We start from the raw sequence: 18614 nt of genomic DNA on the forward strand, positions 1-18614 counted from the left end.
TAAACTCATTCTTAAATGTAACACTGTAGAGCAAAGAGGAAAGAAAGGTATTTAAAATGAATACTGTTGGGCAAAATACATATCCATGTAAAAATGTAAAACTCTATCCCAGTCTCACAGCATAAACAAAGTCCTGTTCCAGGGGAACTGCACATCTCAATGTGAAAGGTAACATTATGAGCCTCTCGAGAGAGAATCCTGGAAACTAATTTCCTTACCCTAGATTAAGCTATGTTTTATTAAATAAGACATTTAAAGCATAAGGAAAAAATAAAATACTGATTAATTAGACTGTATTCAAAAAAAGAAGTTTTGTCATTCAAACTATTACTACTAAGAGAGTTAACAGGGCAGCCACTGAACGGGAGAAGATAGTTAGATGTTTACAGTATATATGTCATAATGCTCTTATACCCAGAGTATTTTTATGTGTATGTGTGTGTGCCTGTGAGTGTGCATGTGCACATGGATATGGAAAACAAAAAGAACACTTGCTCAGGGATTTCACAGAGAGGATCTCCAAAAAGTCAATAAAAGATGCAAATAATTTAAATTACCACTTGTCTTCAGGAAAAGAGAAAATAAAACCATGATGAGATGCAATTAAACACACACCTAATTAATTATATGAAGGATTGAATAGAATGCTGAGAAACAGGGTCTCTGGGACAAACATTTTGAAAATTGTTTGCTCATTGAGCATATGCATTTCCTATGATCCAGCTATTTCATGAAGTTCATATCCATCAGGTATATGTATATATACACTTCAAGACACAAGTATGAGTGTTCTTGGCAGAAAACTATGAAATCACCCCAAATTCTTATCTAAAGTAGAGTAGACGCATGTTGTGGCATATTCACAAGATAGAATAACATACAGCCATAAGAAAAAGAACACATTGTAGCTACACTCTTACATGATGAGCCTCTAAAAGATAATAAAGCAAGGAGAGCAAAAATAAGGTAAAGAGAAACTAACATACTGTACAATTCCATTGATAGAAGATCAAAAACAGAGTAAACTGATCTATGCTGTTAGAAGCCAACACGGTGATTAATTTTACTGTAAGGGAGTTGTGGTGCCTAGGTGGGGGCATGAGGAGATTTCTAGGATATTGATAATAATCTATTTCTTGATTTGACATATGTTCATTTGGGGTATATTTTTGCACATGTATGACACTTCAATTTAAATTTTTTTTAAAACACCTGCAGATACCAGGAAAGAAAGTACAGTGAGTATCACTTGTATTTGAATTTCGTGGGCCTCATAAAGAAAATATTTTATATCCATCTCTTGTAACTCTTGAAACAGTGACCTACACAGAATCATTCCCTCATTTAGATGTGAAGATAAGCAATAGATCTGGCCATGGGATTATCAGCTACAGAGGGAAGGTCAATGATGAAATAATGCAGTAGCAGAGACAGAGGTGAGCAAAATGCGAAAATATCAGTTCTAAAAATTCTGACAGTCGTGATGCTAGGGACTTAGGACCTTGGCTCCAAGTAGGAGGCCTTTGTTTTTTTCACATTCTGTATATATATCATTTTAAGAGCATTAGAATGAAACACTTTGTGATACAAAAATACTGTATCCTATTTTTGAGGTTCTGTTTCCAGGTTTTCATTTTGTGAAACTATGACAAACAGTTCTCTGCATAAAGGTGATGTGAATTGTTTTTAAGATTTCTCAGTATAGTGTCTATAAAGTTGCCCTGAGAGTCAAAGAGCACGCACTATCAAAGCTCATGGCAAAGTGTTGTCTGGTAGCTCATTTAAAAATATTTCCCACTTTAACCATCAGTATTTGTGAGTACACCGTAGACTACCTCTCAGGGAGTATGCCACGGCATTCACTTCACTTTTATTTTTTAGTTATAAAAAGAACCAATACGAATTCTTTTCTGAAAAATCTAAATGATATTCTGAATGATGCATATTATAATTTCCTGAATTTAATAGAATTTATTATTTCTATTGTTTTCAATTCACTTAGATACTGCACACATAATTATAGGGCTAATATGCAAGGTTCTTTATAGTACTGCGTGGACTAGGTTATTTTATAGCAACTAACTGTAATGCAATAATTCAGGAAATTTTTCTGAAAGCACAAATTTGAGTATATTAAAATAGTTTCAAATTTTCTTTTCCTTGGATGAAAGCTTCTTTTATAGTGCAAATGTATTTTAATTAGAAATCTACTCTTAAAATCACATTAAAGGGAAAGTAGTTCTACTCATATATGCCAGGGGGTAAATAATATTAATGCTAAACACATATCTTTTAAGAAAAGAATAAAATGGACTGTGATATGTCTTTGTTTAAGTACAAAGTTCCAGTACTCTGCAATTGGCCTTTGAATGAAAGTTGACCACGTTTTCTTTATTCTAGAATCAAATCTGAGCATTTCAAGAGGTAAACAGTGATTCTTTGATGCTGTACTTCAAAGCATTTAGAGGAAATTAATCAAATTAATCCATCTTTCTTTGTACTGGCAACAAAAATTATTTATTGCTTTGGACTCAGGGCATTTCACAAGACCCTAACGAGTATTGAGAAGGAAAAAAAGAAGTATTAAATGGTGACATTAAAGAGGAGAATGTAAACTACTCAAATTCTTTTTTTTTTTTTTATGTTAATGCCAGATCCGAAATGTAAATGAGTGAAGCAGGCCCTAGGTGGCTGGAAACATTGCAAAGTACATGGCCAGCCTAGAGGTGGCAGCTGCTACCCAGCAATGTGGTTGGTTGCCACATTGGAATTCAGAACCAGGTTTGGCAGATATTCCAGTGTTTGTGGAAAGACAGAAATTCACATTTTAATATGAGCTCCCTCAATTTTTGAATTTGATGTCAAAAAAAAAAAAAAAAAGTCCATGTGAGCTGAACAAAATAAGTTGGGAAGTTCCTTCTTATTAAAAGAACACAAAAGAGCATTATGTATCTGAACTTGGATTTTGCCCCATCCCCAATTTTAATCAAAACATTTAAAGGCACTTTAAAAATATTGTAAGTGACAATTATTTCTCATGTCAATTTTTCCTGGGGGGAGCATCAAGAGAAAAATGTATTTCCCGCCAAAAGCCATTGGTTGAAGACCAAGCAACTTTAATCATATAACTAATATGATTGTTCATATATTTTCCAATAATCAAATAATTATTTCTCATTTGATGAGGAGGAAGTATTTAAAAGATTATTTTTAAAAGTCATGGTAGTACAAGTGTTTCTTTTGAAACAAAGAGAGATTGCTTTTGGTACATTTTCTATCTAAAATATATGGTCTCTTTCAATATGTCTTCCAAATCTCTAAAGGAATGCCATCTCTCTCTCTCTCTCTCTCTCTCTCTCTCTCTCTCTCTCTCTCTCTCTCTCTCTCTCTCTCTATATATATATATATATATATATATATATAATTTTTTTAAAAAATAACTGTGGCTGTGGGCATGGCTAAATTACATTAGCTTTATAGCCAGACTCTCAAATTCTAAATCCAGTCTTAGTGTTACTAGCTATTTCATGCCCCGTGTCTTACCCAAACTTCCTGAATCCCAGGTTCCTCATCCCAGAAAATAATGGCTATTATGGAACCAAACTTATAAGCTTATTGTAAGAATTTTGTAAGGATATATTGAAAGCTATCAGTAAAACAACTGAAAAATAGAAAATCTTGCATACATTTTAGTGATTTTGATGTCCTTTGAAGTCACTATATTTTTTCTGGTTTACATGGAAATACTGCTGTAGATGTCAAAAGACAGATTTTTCACCCAACTGAAACATCACACATTTATAGCAGTCATCTCCTTGGGGAAAAACAAAATTGTTATTCACTGCTGCACGTATTTAGTTTATGTTTGAGATTATCTCTTCTCTGTTATTTTTTGAATTATTATAAAATTATAAATACCTTTGATAATTACTTAGTTACACAAATGGGTACATGGGAACTAAGAGAGACTGAATGATTTACCTGTGACCTAAACATTATGCTACACAACAGAAATTGATGAAATATTGTAAACTGACTACACTTCAGTTGAAAACAAGACAGAAAAATATAAATAAAAAATAAATAAAGTTGTGACAGAGCTGAGACTAAAACAGGTTTGTTTTTGTCTTGATTGTTTGCTTTTCTGGCTTTTATTCTATATTTCTATCTAAATGCATTTAAGTTGAAAATATAGATATTAAAAGTGTTTTGAATACCTTGAGCCATAGACTTTCTCCATTAAATTGGAAAGAAAAGACTACATTAACAAGGGAAAACTATTCCTTTTATAGAGAATTTTCATCAGTTAAGCTATATGGTGCCAAACATCTGGGTAGCTGTCAACCAATTCTACATGATTGACATAGTTTGTATTCACATCCAGATTTTTCTGCATTTTGAGATCTAGTTACACACATTGACAGTTAATATAAATGAGCATTAGAAAATTATATTCCATGAGTATTAGGAATAAGAGTCAACAAATTTATTTTGGTTTTCTCTAAACAAACACACTTGTACAGCATTAAAAGTTTTAAGCAAACACTTGCAAAGCACGCCCCTGTGACACTGATGATTAAATATATTATCTTGTCTCTTTCTAATGAAGAAAACAGTGTAGTTGCCAACTTTATACGAACTAAGGGAAGTTCTCTGATGACTTGAGATGTCATTTCCAAATAGATTTCATTTTGAAGGATGATATTATGCTAAAATAATATAAGATGTATCTTTATTGCCCACTAAAGAAATCAGGAAAACACAATGCCATGGCAACTGTAATTTTAATGCTGTATTGAAAAGAATAAAAGTTAAATATAGAACGTTGACCTGCTCTTCCCTGCTCCCTGAGCTCGACGTCCACGGTAGTATTCCGGAGACTGGGAAATGCAGCTTCACACGAAATACCCGGCTAACGAGATTGCAGAAACATTGTGCTCTCCATCATTTCCTTATCAGTGACAGTAGGTCCATTAAAAGCTCTAACCCCAAGAAGTGAATTTAAGTTTTAAACTTTTGCATTCTGAAAATGGCCTTCCCAAGACCGTTAATAGATAAGATGGATGCCACACTGGGTGACAGTTCAAGACATTTACCCTCCTAGAACTGTTTTGAAAGCAACAACAGACCTGTTATCTTCTTTTACAAAGACATTTTATAGTGCTATTTAGTGAATTGTGAAATTCTGAGGGAAGTTTTACTTTTTTTTACCTGTGTTTTTGTTTCCTTAGCCAGTGCAGTATAATTTGCACAATACATGTCTGTGGTCTACATTTTAATTGCGTCCTTTCAGAAAAATTGAATAGGCCTACTAAAAACAATTTTCCTTTTCAGACTGGCACTATTTGTCCTTCTGAGAACAGAAAGGTGATGATTTATTCCTGGATCCTTAATAGCTTTGGTTGCAATAAGTTTAGTCATGCTCACAATTGAAAGTCAGGGTTGTAAAATAATCAAAGCAGACTTTCCAAACTTGGTGTGAAGAAACTGAGCAAACTCAAGCACAAATATACGACTTCACCTCCTGACGAGGCAGAAGGAGGAGATTCCTGCCAGTCCCAAGGAAATAGCCACAACTGTGGGGCGCGGCATACAGCCAGCTGGAAGGCCAACTGTTTGAGGTAGTTTTACAGATCGTGAAGGTAGGTAGTTAAGTTTCATTCTATGGATATAGTGAGAACATGTCAAAAAAAGAACCAAATTCAACTCTAAGATTCGGTCACAGAGGTTTCAAAAAATAGTGGGGAAAATCATCGGAAGTAATTGGGCTTTTGAGAAAAATGGCAAATAGGCCACTGCTCTCACTGTTCCTCAGTGGGGATCGGAGATAAAAGTACAAATCTAGGTTTCCAGAGTTGTTCAATCAATAAGATGTGCCTGTGAAATAAAAAATCAAGGAACTAATCCATCTATACTTAGGATTATTTGGTGATACAAAAAGTACAGAAATAAATAAATATCCCTGGAAATGGAGATACGGCTACTGATTTACAGTCCAGAGAAAATAGGGTCCACTTGGTAGAGTGACAAATACTTGATGTGCTGGAGATGAGTTGTGCTGTCCTGTCAGGTGCTGAGATTAAAATCTGTTTACAAAATGCAGCCAAAGAGAGTTGGCTCCCTTTGGAAAATTTCATGTACATCAGGGGATGTTAAATAGAAACAGGATCAAATATATATTTGAATGAAGTACGCTGTGTTCCAAGTGCAATCATCTCCTATCTCTAGTGAACATAGCTCTCATAATACCTCTAAAGTGAGGAACACTGTAGAGAGATTGTTTGCATGGAATTTCCAATACATTTAGTAACCGTAAAATTAATACCAATAATGATGGACACATTTGAATCATTTTCTCTGTGCCGTAGTATGCTTTATGTGACTTATGTTATTTAATCTCTTCAACTAATCTCTGAGGAATTCTATGTATGTCAACTTCACAGATTAATAAATTGAGTCTAATACAGGTTAGGTATCTTTTCCCATGACTGTGAAATGAGAAAGCATCAGAATAAGGGTTTGAAGCAAGGATGTATATACTTCATAACCCATGTGATTAAGAAACAAGTTATCTCAGATTTTACCTATGTTATTTGACACTAAGAGACTCAGTCAATCCCTCTAAGGGTAGAGGTAACAATAAATACTATTTTTAACAAAATCTTCAGGAAAAATGTCGTTAAGTGAATCTACTCTAAATTAAATTTTAATTTTACCTTCCCAATATACTAGAAAGATAGCTTGAAATGTTTTTCATAATTCAAGATGATTTATATAAGTGTATGTAATGTTCACATTAATTAAAACTTGGTAACTGGGATATATGTATAGATAATTAGAGAAAGTTGGTAAATTAAATTTTCTGTTTCTAACATAGATTATAAATTTGGGTGAACGAGAAAGTACGTTGCAATACCCATTTGAACAGCAGCAGCGTTCACATGGGTATTACAAATACCACGCTCAATATAGCTCACCCGAAACATAACTGAAAAACATATGATTGTCACAGTTTTGCTTTTTGCCTTTTTCAGTAAACAAGAGATATTAAATTTCAGACTGACGAGCTATGGCTAAAACTTCTTATTCTGTGTGTCTTTAGGATAAGTGGTATATAAATATTCTCCAACTTTGTTCTTGATCTTCACATCAAAGTGTAATAACGAACTAATGCTTTGCAATCTGAAAATCACACTTGTCACTTTCTTCCTCCAAGGGTGTCAAATTAAAAAACCTTTATGATTTATGATCCATGCTTTAAATACAGTTGAAATCAAGACTACATGAAAGAACTGGGCACTTGACATGTACATGGCTTTCCAAGACACCACAGCTTTCTGCTTCTTGTTCTTACTCATCTCTCTCCTTGCCTCTGAGATTCAATTTTTCAACAAATGTGCTTATTTATTTGAAAGGGGTTGTTTGAATTTTCGTTTTATTATTTTGTTGCCCCATTTACACCTACACGTTTATAAATTGCTACTCCCCACTCCTGTACCTTGTTACAAAGTCTCCATTGTGGATTATGTAAATATTTCATGATATCTAACCCTGAAGTGGCTAACCATGGTTTTCAACGTAGGATAAATCCAGGCATACAGGATAAATCCAAGCACCTCAAGGACAGATAGGTGTAGAAAGATCTAGTTAGCAAAAACTAACACTTACTAGAAAAACTAGAGCAACATGCAGTGCTTAGCAAACAATATACTGTGAAGAACATGGATATTACAGTATCTATGTTTGTTGTTACTCACGTAGAAGTGTAGTGAATTCATTAGTGAATTAGCCGAGCCAGATTTTGATGGCTAAAAACACTCTCCAGATTGGCACCTTGATGGTTTCCACTGAGATGGGATTGGGATTTTGGTTCTCCAACTAAGAGATGTCATGTTTTATCAACCCAGTTGACATAACTAATTCTCAATTTAATGTATTATCCAGTGTCTCCCTACTGATGTACACAGATTTCCCATACACTCTGATTTAATTGGATTATTCATTATTTTTTAACTTGACTCTCTGTTCCAAGGCAAAAATAAAAGGTTGTATAGTATAGTATGACTTTTTAAATTAAAATTATAAAACGTAGAGGATTTCTTAAAGGGTGGCAGGGGAGGATTGGAGAGGTCAAATATCTTGATTTAAACTTCTTTTCACGTTTACAGAAGTAAATATGTTCAATTAATTTCCAGAATACATGTGGATTGAGGTATGTTGTCATATTTTAGATATGGGTATTGCTATTGATACTTTAAATTTCATTAAATGTTGGATTAATTTTATCAGGTATACAAATATATTTTTGTTAAGATTTAATTGCTACTTACTAGTGAAGTTTGAGATTTGCTTTTTGGAAAAAATGCTATTCAGTCTGTGGTTTGACACAGCAAAGTCCATTTCAATCTATATCTCAGAACGGTTTAAATACTGAGAATTAATTGATTTTAGATATATGAAAAATTCCTCCCTAAAATCATGTGATTCCTATACCTTTTCAACATGGTAGTTTTTGTAGATTTAAGAAACTATATTCTTTATTATTATGGCGCTGTTCAGTATTCTTCTGCCTTAATCAATGTCGCTGATGTATATTAATAAAAATAATCAATTTCATTTAATAATTAAATAAATTAGCATAGAATTATTAAAAGCAGTATCATTTCACAATTTCTATATCAGGAGCCATTAAGTCTTTCCCTTTAAAGAGAGATTTGACTATAATTTATATACATTTTTAATAAATGCTTTTTTTTTGCCTTTTTCCCACTTTATTCCATACTCCGACCACAATAATGACTCTTTTAATTTAAAATAATAAACATAGAGGGTTTCTTAAAGGGTGGCAGGGAGGATTGGAGCTGTCAAAGACTGAAGGACATGCCAGGGTGGGAATCAGTGAAACATCTTGACTGGCTCCTGAAGCTGCAGGCAGCTTGAACTAGTAGACCATTGGATGGATCTTGAAACTGTAGAGTTTGAGTATAAACTGGTTGGAAGGCCATTTGGGCTAGCATTCAGAGTGCACCATAAAGAGCACGTGAGGGAAACCAGTGCCCAAGCAGGAGCCTTCCATGTGGTGCTGCCTCCATGGTGCCTTGGCTGTGGACACGTCCATGCACTTGGGGCGGTACAGCTTCACCACAGCCTCAACTGGGATGTCGGAAAGGCCAGTAGGAAGCATTGCTTGTTCTCACCGTGCACACAGGGCAATAGCTGAAGCCTCCCTGCTCGTTATTTTCCAATATCTGGGTGCTGCCATGGTTGGCGAGGAGGTAGGGGGTCTGGGTCAACTCATACAGCATCTTAGCTCACTGCTTAATCACGTCGTTCTGGTTGGGCTTGTCTTCCAGCTCTTCATCAGACTTCAGGTCTAAGATCATGTCTAGAATTTGCCCATCATGAGGCGTCTGCTCATTGAGTTCACTGAGATTAAATTTGCCCTGGATTTAGTCTTCATCCATTTCACAGAAGAATTCGTTGCCACAGAGCCCACTGAACCAGTATAAATAACACTATTTTCCTGGTGTTTAAGTAATTTATTTTACATTTATCACTTATTTATTTTTTCTTACTGATTTTCTGATGCTTGTCTCTGTAATTTTGTGTTCTTGAATCTTAAAAGTCTTTGAAATTTAGGGTTTTTTTTTTCTTTTATTTTGTTTTGCAAAGCATGACATGATTAAAACGTTTTTCTGCTTATTTTAATGAATTTTAAAAAGCAATACATGGAAATGCTATTTTTAATTTCTATGTAGTTTTCAATTTTTATTGAGTGTAGTATCAGTAGAGACTAATACCATTATCAAGAGGTCAGCTCAGTGGGTTGATTTCAGTCAGAAGATACCTGCTTAGTCGGACTCAGATCGAAAACAGAATACCATGAACCTAGAACATTCTCATCTCAATCACTGTTCCAACTAACTACTCCCCTGACTTCTAAAACCAGAGATTAGTGTTGTCTTTTTATGTACTTAATATTAATAAATTATGCATTATATACATTATAGATCATTGATTCTCATTATGTGAATATTCCTCAGTTTTTTTATGGCTTCTCCTGTGACGACATTTATGAGGGTAGTTTCCAGTTTGGGCTCACAAATAATGCTATAATGAATATTCTAGTGCATACCTTAATTTAGTGAACTCATGAATGCACTATTTTGGGGTTTAGGTATATATGTGTATATATATGTATATGAAGTGGAATTGATCTCTGGAAACATGTATCTTCAGCTTTTGTAAATATTACAAATGGTTTTCTGAACTGTCCTTATACTTGAGTTTTGAGGTATAAAGTTGATTTTGATATTTATAAGAAATTTAAAAATTCAGCTTTTATTTTCTTATTTACACAAACATTCAGAAATGTGTTTTTTTACCTTTATACTATTTTATCGAATTTTGCTATTAATTACTAAGTTTATAACACTGATTTAAGGAAATGTGATATAAACACTTATTATTTATACATTTTCAAATTGTGCTGGAGTTTATTTTAAAATGTCCAAAGTATGCTGCAAATATGGAGACAGAAAGGTGAATAGATTGAGAATATAGTTATATAGAAAGAATAGCCTAGAGTTTAGTAATTCAATTACTTCTGTTTCCTTTTCTATTACTTTCTTGTTTCATTGAACTTTATTTTTTTCTTCTTGCACTATCACTGAATTTTTATTAACTTCTCTTTGTACTTCTCATCATTATTTTCTGATACTCAATTGTTTCAGACTAATTGTATCCCTATTTTAGACTAGTATTGTTTGTAAGTATCAATTGACATTTATTCTTCATCACTTTTTAAATATTTTTCTTGTATATAGTTATCTATTTTTAACATTTTTGTCAAAATTTGGGGTATTTTGGTTTTAACTGGCTGTATTTGTAGGTCTTTCATCTTTAAAACTCAGACTTTATGCTTTGTTTTCTGATCCAGTAACTTACTCAAAAAAGGTTATTTCTGTGACATTTATAATCATATTAATGTTTCTTATTGTCTTAGGGCCTCTAGTGTGGCTGTAATTTTTAAGTTGCATTTTTACTTTCTTAGCAGTATTTTTTTAATCTCACTCATTTTTGACTCATTATTACCTCTTCATTTCAGCCTGTTCTTCCCATCGAATTAGTTATTGCTGTTTTAAAGACATTGCATATTTTTATGTGATTTTGACAAGAGAAGATTTCCTGAAATTTCTCTTAGATTGTTGAATCTTTTTTTTTTTTTTTTTTTTTTGGACACATATATATTGGGCTCCAACTAAATTCCAAAATGGCTCTAGGTCCTGGGGATAGATCAATAATAAGACAATCTTAAGTTCTTAGACCCAAAGGATTCTGGCAGTAGCAGGGGAGGCAATCCATAAACAATACAGAGACTATATGAATAAACATACAGCTAATTAAAAATTCATGTTATGAAAAAACCTAAGAGATCAATAGTTTTCAGAGTCCATTGGGGCGATTGATGTGGAGTGGTCAGATTTGGTCTCTGTGAGGAGTGAAATTGAAGGAGTAAGCCAGGCAATATGTGGGGAAAACCATTTCCAGACAAAAAAATAATCCTGTATGAAAGCTTTAAATCAGGGCTAGTACAAATGTATATCTTCCGTTCTTTGGCAAAATGTTACTTTCGCATACATTTGCACCTTAACACTGTCAAAGTATCATTATTTAGTTTGATATAGTCATTGCTCCAATGATCACAAATTAATGTAGAAATGCATTATTTCTTCTTTGGATGAACTTAATCTGGATACTTAATCAGAAAAATTTAATGTATATCATTAACTGTGATTTATTAATATAAAACTTAAAGGGCCAGTTTAAAAAATTGGCAGTTGATTTTTTTACCATTAATTTAGAACCACTTTGCATGCTTCCAATTAATTTAGAAATTACCACTCAAAAGAAGGCACATTTAAAATGCATTTGATCTTCAGAAAACCTTTGCTAAGTCATTATAAGCTCTTCAAACCACGCTCCTTTGAAAAGAAAAGCATGTGTTCTTTTGTGTAATCCGTCTTCAACTTTTAAAGTTTTTCATTCTGGACAAAAGAAGTTTGCTCAATATTTTCCAAAATAAATATTTGTAGGTGCATAGTAATTTAACAAAAGACTAGAATTTGGAAATAGTGGACAGAAAAGTAAAAATTTGTTATAGCATTTAATTTTCCCTAAGAATGATTAGAACATTGACTTTCAAAGGTTAGGCCTAAAGCAATAAAACAAGATCAAAACACTCATAAAGTTCTTTAAGTTAAATCAATAAATGTTTCATTAGCAATTTTAAATAAATGTTCACAACTTACAATTCCATGAATGTGTGTTTTTGTGTGTCTTTGACCAGTTTGAAAATTTTGATTAAACTTAAAATGCTGAATTTCTGCTGAAATATCAGCCTTAAGAGGATTAAGTAAAAATGTCCACAAATGTCCCTCACAAAAGAAAAATAAAACTGGTTCTAAATACTTCAAATATTGTTTCAGATAAATATTTTACTAACCAAGCTACCCTAAATAGGAAACTTTGAGTTTCTGTATACTGTATACTTTCTATGTACTGTATACTTTTGAGTCTTCAGTAGATAAAGATCAATGATGACTGTAGTGGGTTTCAAACAACTTTTCTGAAATTTTACTTCTCTAACATATTCATAATTAAAGTTTTTGAATATATTTCCCAATATCATGCTGATATGTCAATAAGAATGATTCTTAATCACTTGGTATAATTTCCCAAGTGAATCAAATATAAATGGTTATGTTGTTAAGATCGCTGTCAAAAGGAATATCACATCATTTCAAGGCAAGACAAATCTTTATCATCCTTCAATTTATATAAATGATTAAGTTCATATTTTGCTAATAATCAACAACTTTGAAGGCAATTGTTGTAGGGCATTTTAGAACATTATTTTAGACCTCTGTAGGAACAAAACATAGATAAGATAAAAAGTTGATGCTAACTGTTCACATATCCTTTGACTATCCTTAACATGAATGGCAACTATATAAAAAAGGTGATTGTTTATCTCAAGCACTACAGGGAAGGATACGAACATTGCAAGATCTATTTCAAAGTCAAAAGAAAGAAGACTCATGTAAACAGAGCTGACGTAAACAACCTGGAGCAATTTTTAGCAAATAACTGTGAGTAGAAGTAACTTTGTAAGTAGAAGTAACTAGTACACACAAAAGAAAGCTAACATTCTTTACATGCACTTTAAAACATAGTTGAGCTCTCCACAGAAAAGTGAAACAGTCTATATTATAAGAAACATATTTTAAAGACCAAAAAAAGGTCACTTGGATGTTTCTAAATGCCAAGGAGATTAACTCCCTTCCATGTTCAGTGATAGTCTGGAGTGTTCTATAGAAGTAGTGTAGGGGCAAAAATGATGAGTGAATAATAGTAGAACCAAGGCAGGTATGCTTTTTATATTTCCAAATTTTAATATTCTTAAGAAAATGACTACTGCTTGATTTAAAAGTAATGATCAAACTTATTTCTTTTATGTTATGACTATTCAACATGTTGATGTTATAGATGAATTAATATAGCAATATGATTATAAGAAGCATCAGACTATTAATTAGTCCAGCTAAATGATACATATTTAATGAAAATTTTTATCGAACCAAGACCAAAATTCTGTTGCTACTTAGAAGGAAAATACTAGGCATCCTCTCTCTCTCTGTCTCAAAAATTTATATATGTGTACAAAATTACGTCTATTTACATATACACATCTATGCATGGATATGTAGCCTGCATATTACCAATGCATTTATTTATCAGTTTAATTATATAAAAGTTGATTTTTAAAAGTCAAAAAACATCTGTCACTTTCTTACTTAATAATTCTGATGTGACCTCTAGGTAGGTCCCTTTGTCATTACCATTCTGTGAAAAGTGGGTCTTTCTATGTCTCTACCTGTTATAATGCAGCTCTCTATTTGGTTGCTATTTGTTATGTAAAACTTTGGGACAAGTTTTTCAACATTACGTAGCAGGGGTTATGAAATAGTCTTTATTGAAGAAATGAAAACTTAACATAGAGAAGGGACTGCCAAAGAAAAGGAGGCTACCTCAAACCACAGTGAAATACCATTTCATACCCTTTAGGACGACTACAATCAAAAACAAAAGCAAACAAAAGCCAGAAACAAATAGAAAATGACAAGTTTTGGTGACGGTGTGTAGGAATTTTAACCCTGGTGCACTGCTAGTGGGAATGTAAAATGGTGCAGCTGCTATGGAAAATTGTATATCTGTTCCTCAAAACATTAAACATAGAATTACTACATGTTCCAGCAATTTCACATATGAGCACATACACCAAAGAACTGAAAGCAGGGATTCAAAAAATATCAGGATACCCATGTTCTAGCAGCATTATTCATAATAGCCAGAAGGTGGAATCAACCCATGAGCCCATCTGTAGATAAATGAATAAACAAAACCCACATACAGTGGAATATTTTTGTCTTTAAAAGAATATAATTCTGACTCATGCTGCCATGTGGATGAATCTTGAAGGCATTATGCTAAGTGAAATAAGCCAGTTACAAAAAGATAAGTGTTGTATGATCCCACTTACATGAATTACCTAGAGTGGTCAAATTCATAGAGGCAGAGAGTGGAATGGGCTTGTCTAAGGAAGCAGGGAAGGGGAGTGCTGAGTTATCTTCTAAAGGGTACCGAATTTCAACTGGGGAAGATGAAAAAGTCCTGTAAATGGATGGTGGTGATGGTTGCACAACAATGTGAATGTAGTTAATGCCACTGAACGGTACAGTTAAAAGTGGTTAAATAGTAAATTAGGTGTTATATGTATTTTGTCACAAAAACAAAAAAACAAAACAGAACAAAAAAATAAAAACGATGCATAGCTCTTCCTACCCTCATGACCACAGAAAGGGATGTACAGCAAAGCCAGGCGACTTCTGGGCCAATAATGTCAGTCTGATTTTCATTGGAAAAACCCACCCCTACTTACTCTCTTTTTATAGTTCAAACTTGAAAGTTTGTCACTTTGGGATAAGCAGATAAATAGACATGCTTTTCATGAAATAAAGCTGCACTTCCCACTAGAAGAGCTGAGCAAAGTAAGGAGAGATGCCAACCCCAGGGGACTCACTGTCCAGTTCTCCCAGAATGAGCTTCTTGTTTCTCCAGCTAATTCTACTCCTTGAATTGCATGGAGAGGAACATATTTCTTAAGGGGACATAACATGTAGCCTAACTTAAACTGTTGTTTTAAAATAATACCTTCTTGCCAGGATCATACATGAAGACACTAACCAACTCACCATTCTCCCCTTCTTAACGTATTTTACTCTTGATTCTCTCTCTTCTCTTGATTTCAATGCCAGTAAAAACTCTAAATTTTCTCTTTCTGATTGCTCCTATTGGTCAATTTTCTTTTATAAGCAGTCCCTAAATATGAAGTATTTTTGTTATTCATCCCCATATTCTTCTCTTTGTTCTGCTGCAATTGTATTGATAGATTTAGGTATGGTAAAACTATAAAGATATGTTTACTCAAAATGATGATTCAAACAAGTTTATTTTTCCTTCTTCAGAGATATCAGTAAAATGATATTCAATACTAAAAGGACACAAATTTACAAAAGAAAGGTTACAGGAGGGGAAGAAAAATAGACAAGATAATAAAATACATTACAAAGCTTATAGAAATAACTGACTGAGGAAGTAGAGAAGAAAAGTCTCCTTTTAGAAGAGACATAAAGAAATTCAGATTTGGGAGCTAAATAAACCATAATTTTATTGTCATTAAATATCAGGAGTGAATATAATAGTACTTTATATCCTTAAATATGTATTTTTTCTACAGTAAGGGCTGAGCTATGTAACTTTTGCAAATTTTAGCGGATTTTGTCTGTCACTAGTTTCTAATACTGAATCCTCTCACTAAACATTTCCTGCACTTCGTTTTTGTCATTGTTTCTTTTTTTGTTAAGCATATCATCTTTATTTTGCAGAAAATGTTTTGCTGATTGTCTTTGGCTATTTTTTCAGAAGGAAAATACAGCAGTTGTAGGTTTAACAATACAGGAGACAACTACATGTGCTGAAAATAAACACATTCTAGAGGGCAGAACAGTGAAATTTCCATTTCAATTAAAATCTGTTGTCCTCAACTGTGAATTTATTTTGTCCTTAACAGCTCGACTATAAGTATGATAGCTGTCATGCAAGGGACCTGAAAACTACTCCAAAGCAACAAGGAGTACAACTGAAAGCGTTCTTTTTATTTCACTAAAGAAGACGAGTTGTTTATTAATTCTGCTGTGTCAGTGTCTTCTATATGCTGCATGAAACACAAAAAATAAGTTTCTGGACCTTAGCAAACACATTTTTATTATGATCAAATAATAGTGATTTAATAGGCCAGCTAAATTTTGTTTTCATACTTAAGTTCGTCTGTAGCACATAAACACAGCTGAGGACTAAACTAGTGTTGCAGATGATGGGTGGGGTTATTTTTTGATAAACAGCAGAGCATATAGTCCTTTTCATATTTTAAAGTGAAGTTAATAAAGTTTTTTTTTCTTTACCCAGGAGACTGTCATTTTGCACCTAGATCAAATCAACAGTAGTAGATGTAAAAAGTCAGTGTGTGTGTGTGCGTGTGTGTGTATATATATATATTTTAATGGAGGTACTGGGGATTGAAACCCTCACCTTGTGCATGCTTAGTATGCACTCTACCACTGATCTATACTATATATTTTAAGAAGAGCTTTGATTTACCTGGAAGGTAGTCACAGGGGTATCCATGAGGTTATGAGGCCAAATGTGATACTGGTTGTCAGGAATGTCTGTGGCCATGACATGGTTTTTACACATTGAGAATCCTGAGAAGGGACCTGAGATTATTTGGGTGAGATCGTGTTCACTGGGGAGAACAGGACTCCCAGCTCATTAGACAGCTCTGCAGTCTGAGACCTGTTGTGATGATGGTGCCCTACCGGCTGACCACAGGGTGGGGCACTGATGGCGTCCTGCTGTGCTCAGGAGTAACGCAATGGTATGTGGAGACATCGTGAAGCTGAACCAAGTTCATGGGATTGGATCCTGGGCAACATGCAAATGAACTGTCAGAATAGGGTGGAGAATTGTCCCAATGAGTGTATGTGCTGAGTAATTATGAGCTTGTCCAGGTGGGAAGGGGGGCCTAAGCACAGCTTCAAGGGACAGCGACAGGGATGGGTGAAAGGTGAACTGAGGTTCCTCGGCACAGAGCACTTTCCCCAGCAGCTATGGGTGGAGAAAAGTGAGAGAGGACTTCCAAACTGAGGATGCAGATTGGCAGCAGACAGAAGGTACTCATTCCAGGGATAAGCCACTTCCATTACTAATAACCAGGTTGCTGTTTGTCTCTGGGTTCTTCCATCTTATCTTTGTGATCCCTGCTTCGTTTTGCATCACGGCAAGCCTTTGCAAATCAGTTGCATTTAGTTTTAGTAGCGGTGACCTCTTCTTTCTGATAAGCCCTGACAGATATGCATGAAGTCTTGGGAATGAAATGGCTGGTAATCCTCCCCTGTAGACCCTCAAGTCATAGTATATGAATTTGGAGTTTTTATTTATTTAAGGAGTTCAATATGTGCCTGTGGCTGGGACCGACCCCCAGATGCTTACTCTCTGTTCACATACTTCCAGAGGTGGCTATTTGCCATCATGAAATCCAGGAGGAAAGAATGCATGGCACTGGGGTCCAGACAGACATACTCATCTTCAGCGGTGGGAATATCCTCTTACTGTTCCTAGTGACCATCACAAGTTGGTGAGCTCTTTGCAGTGCGCCTGCATCTAGCTTTTCCAGGTTGACTCTGGAGTCACCCTTGTCCCTGCCAGCCTGCAGCTCTCACTCCTAGGGCTCAGCTGGAGGTCCACTCAAGACTGAATGAAGGCTGTTCTACAAGTTCAGGGTGTCAAGGGAGCTTGTCAACTGCCAATTCCTTGTCCTGGCCCCCCAACCCAAACTCACCACCCAAGAGTCATCTTTAACTCCTTGCAACAGCCACTCTTCCAAGAAGAGGAACCACAAAGATCCGCAGTTCCCGGGCACAGACCTGGCAGGAGGCTGAAGCCTGGGTTTGGAAAGGAAGGGGAGGCACTGAGGGGTCAAGATACCTTGATCTCCTGAAAGGTAGAATGTAGCTCTTTGTGGCCTTGGATTTGCTTTAAAGAATTAAAATTTAGGCTATTGACCAGCAAACAAATATTTATAAAATGTACAAATAAAACTGTTGATATCTTCAAAGCTCCCTTTTTTAAAAAAAAGGAACATTTAAAATGTGTCAGGACGTAAATATGTATACATCGGAACTATTATATCATGCAATATCTGCAACATTTTCTTAGATTTTTATGCTGTTTTTAAATATATTGGCCACTGATATTTGAAATTTTATATATATTTACAAAGTTTCCTTAAAATAGTTTTATGAGAGCTGCAATTTTTGACAGTTTAGAAGTTCTAGACATTTTTGGCTGGCTGCTTGGTAAAGTACCACATGCCATGAACATTACTTTTTGTGCTTTCCAAGTCAACACCCGGATGCCTGTGAACCTGACCTACA

The 18614-nt window shown here is 34.4% G+C and overlaps 1 pseudogene; it reads right to left on the minus strand.

Annotated features, from left to right (window-relative positions):
• Positions 1 to 8809: 8809 nt before the first annotated feature.
• On the minus strand, positions 8810 to 16857 carry LOC105093624 (casein kinase II subunit beta-like; annotated as a pseudogene).
• Between the last annotated feature and the right edge of the window lie 1757 nt (positions 16858 to 18614).

This window comes from Camelus dromedarius, chromosome 3, assembly GCF_036321535.1.
Source record: "Camelus dromedarius isolate mCamDro1 chromosome 3, mCamDro1.pat, whole genome shotgun sequence".
Lineage (NCBI taxonomy): Eukaryota > Metazoa > Chordata > Mammalia > Artiodactyla > Camelidae > Camelus > Camelus dromedarius.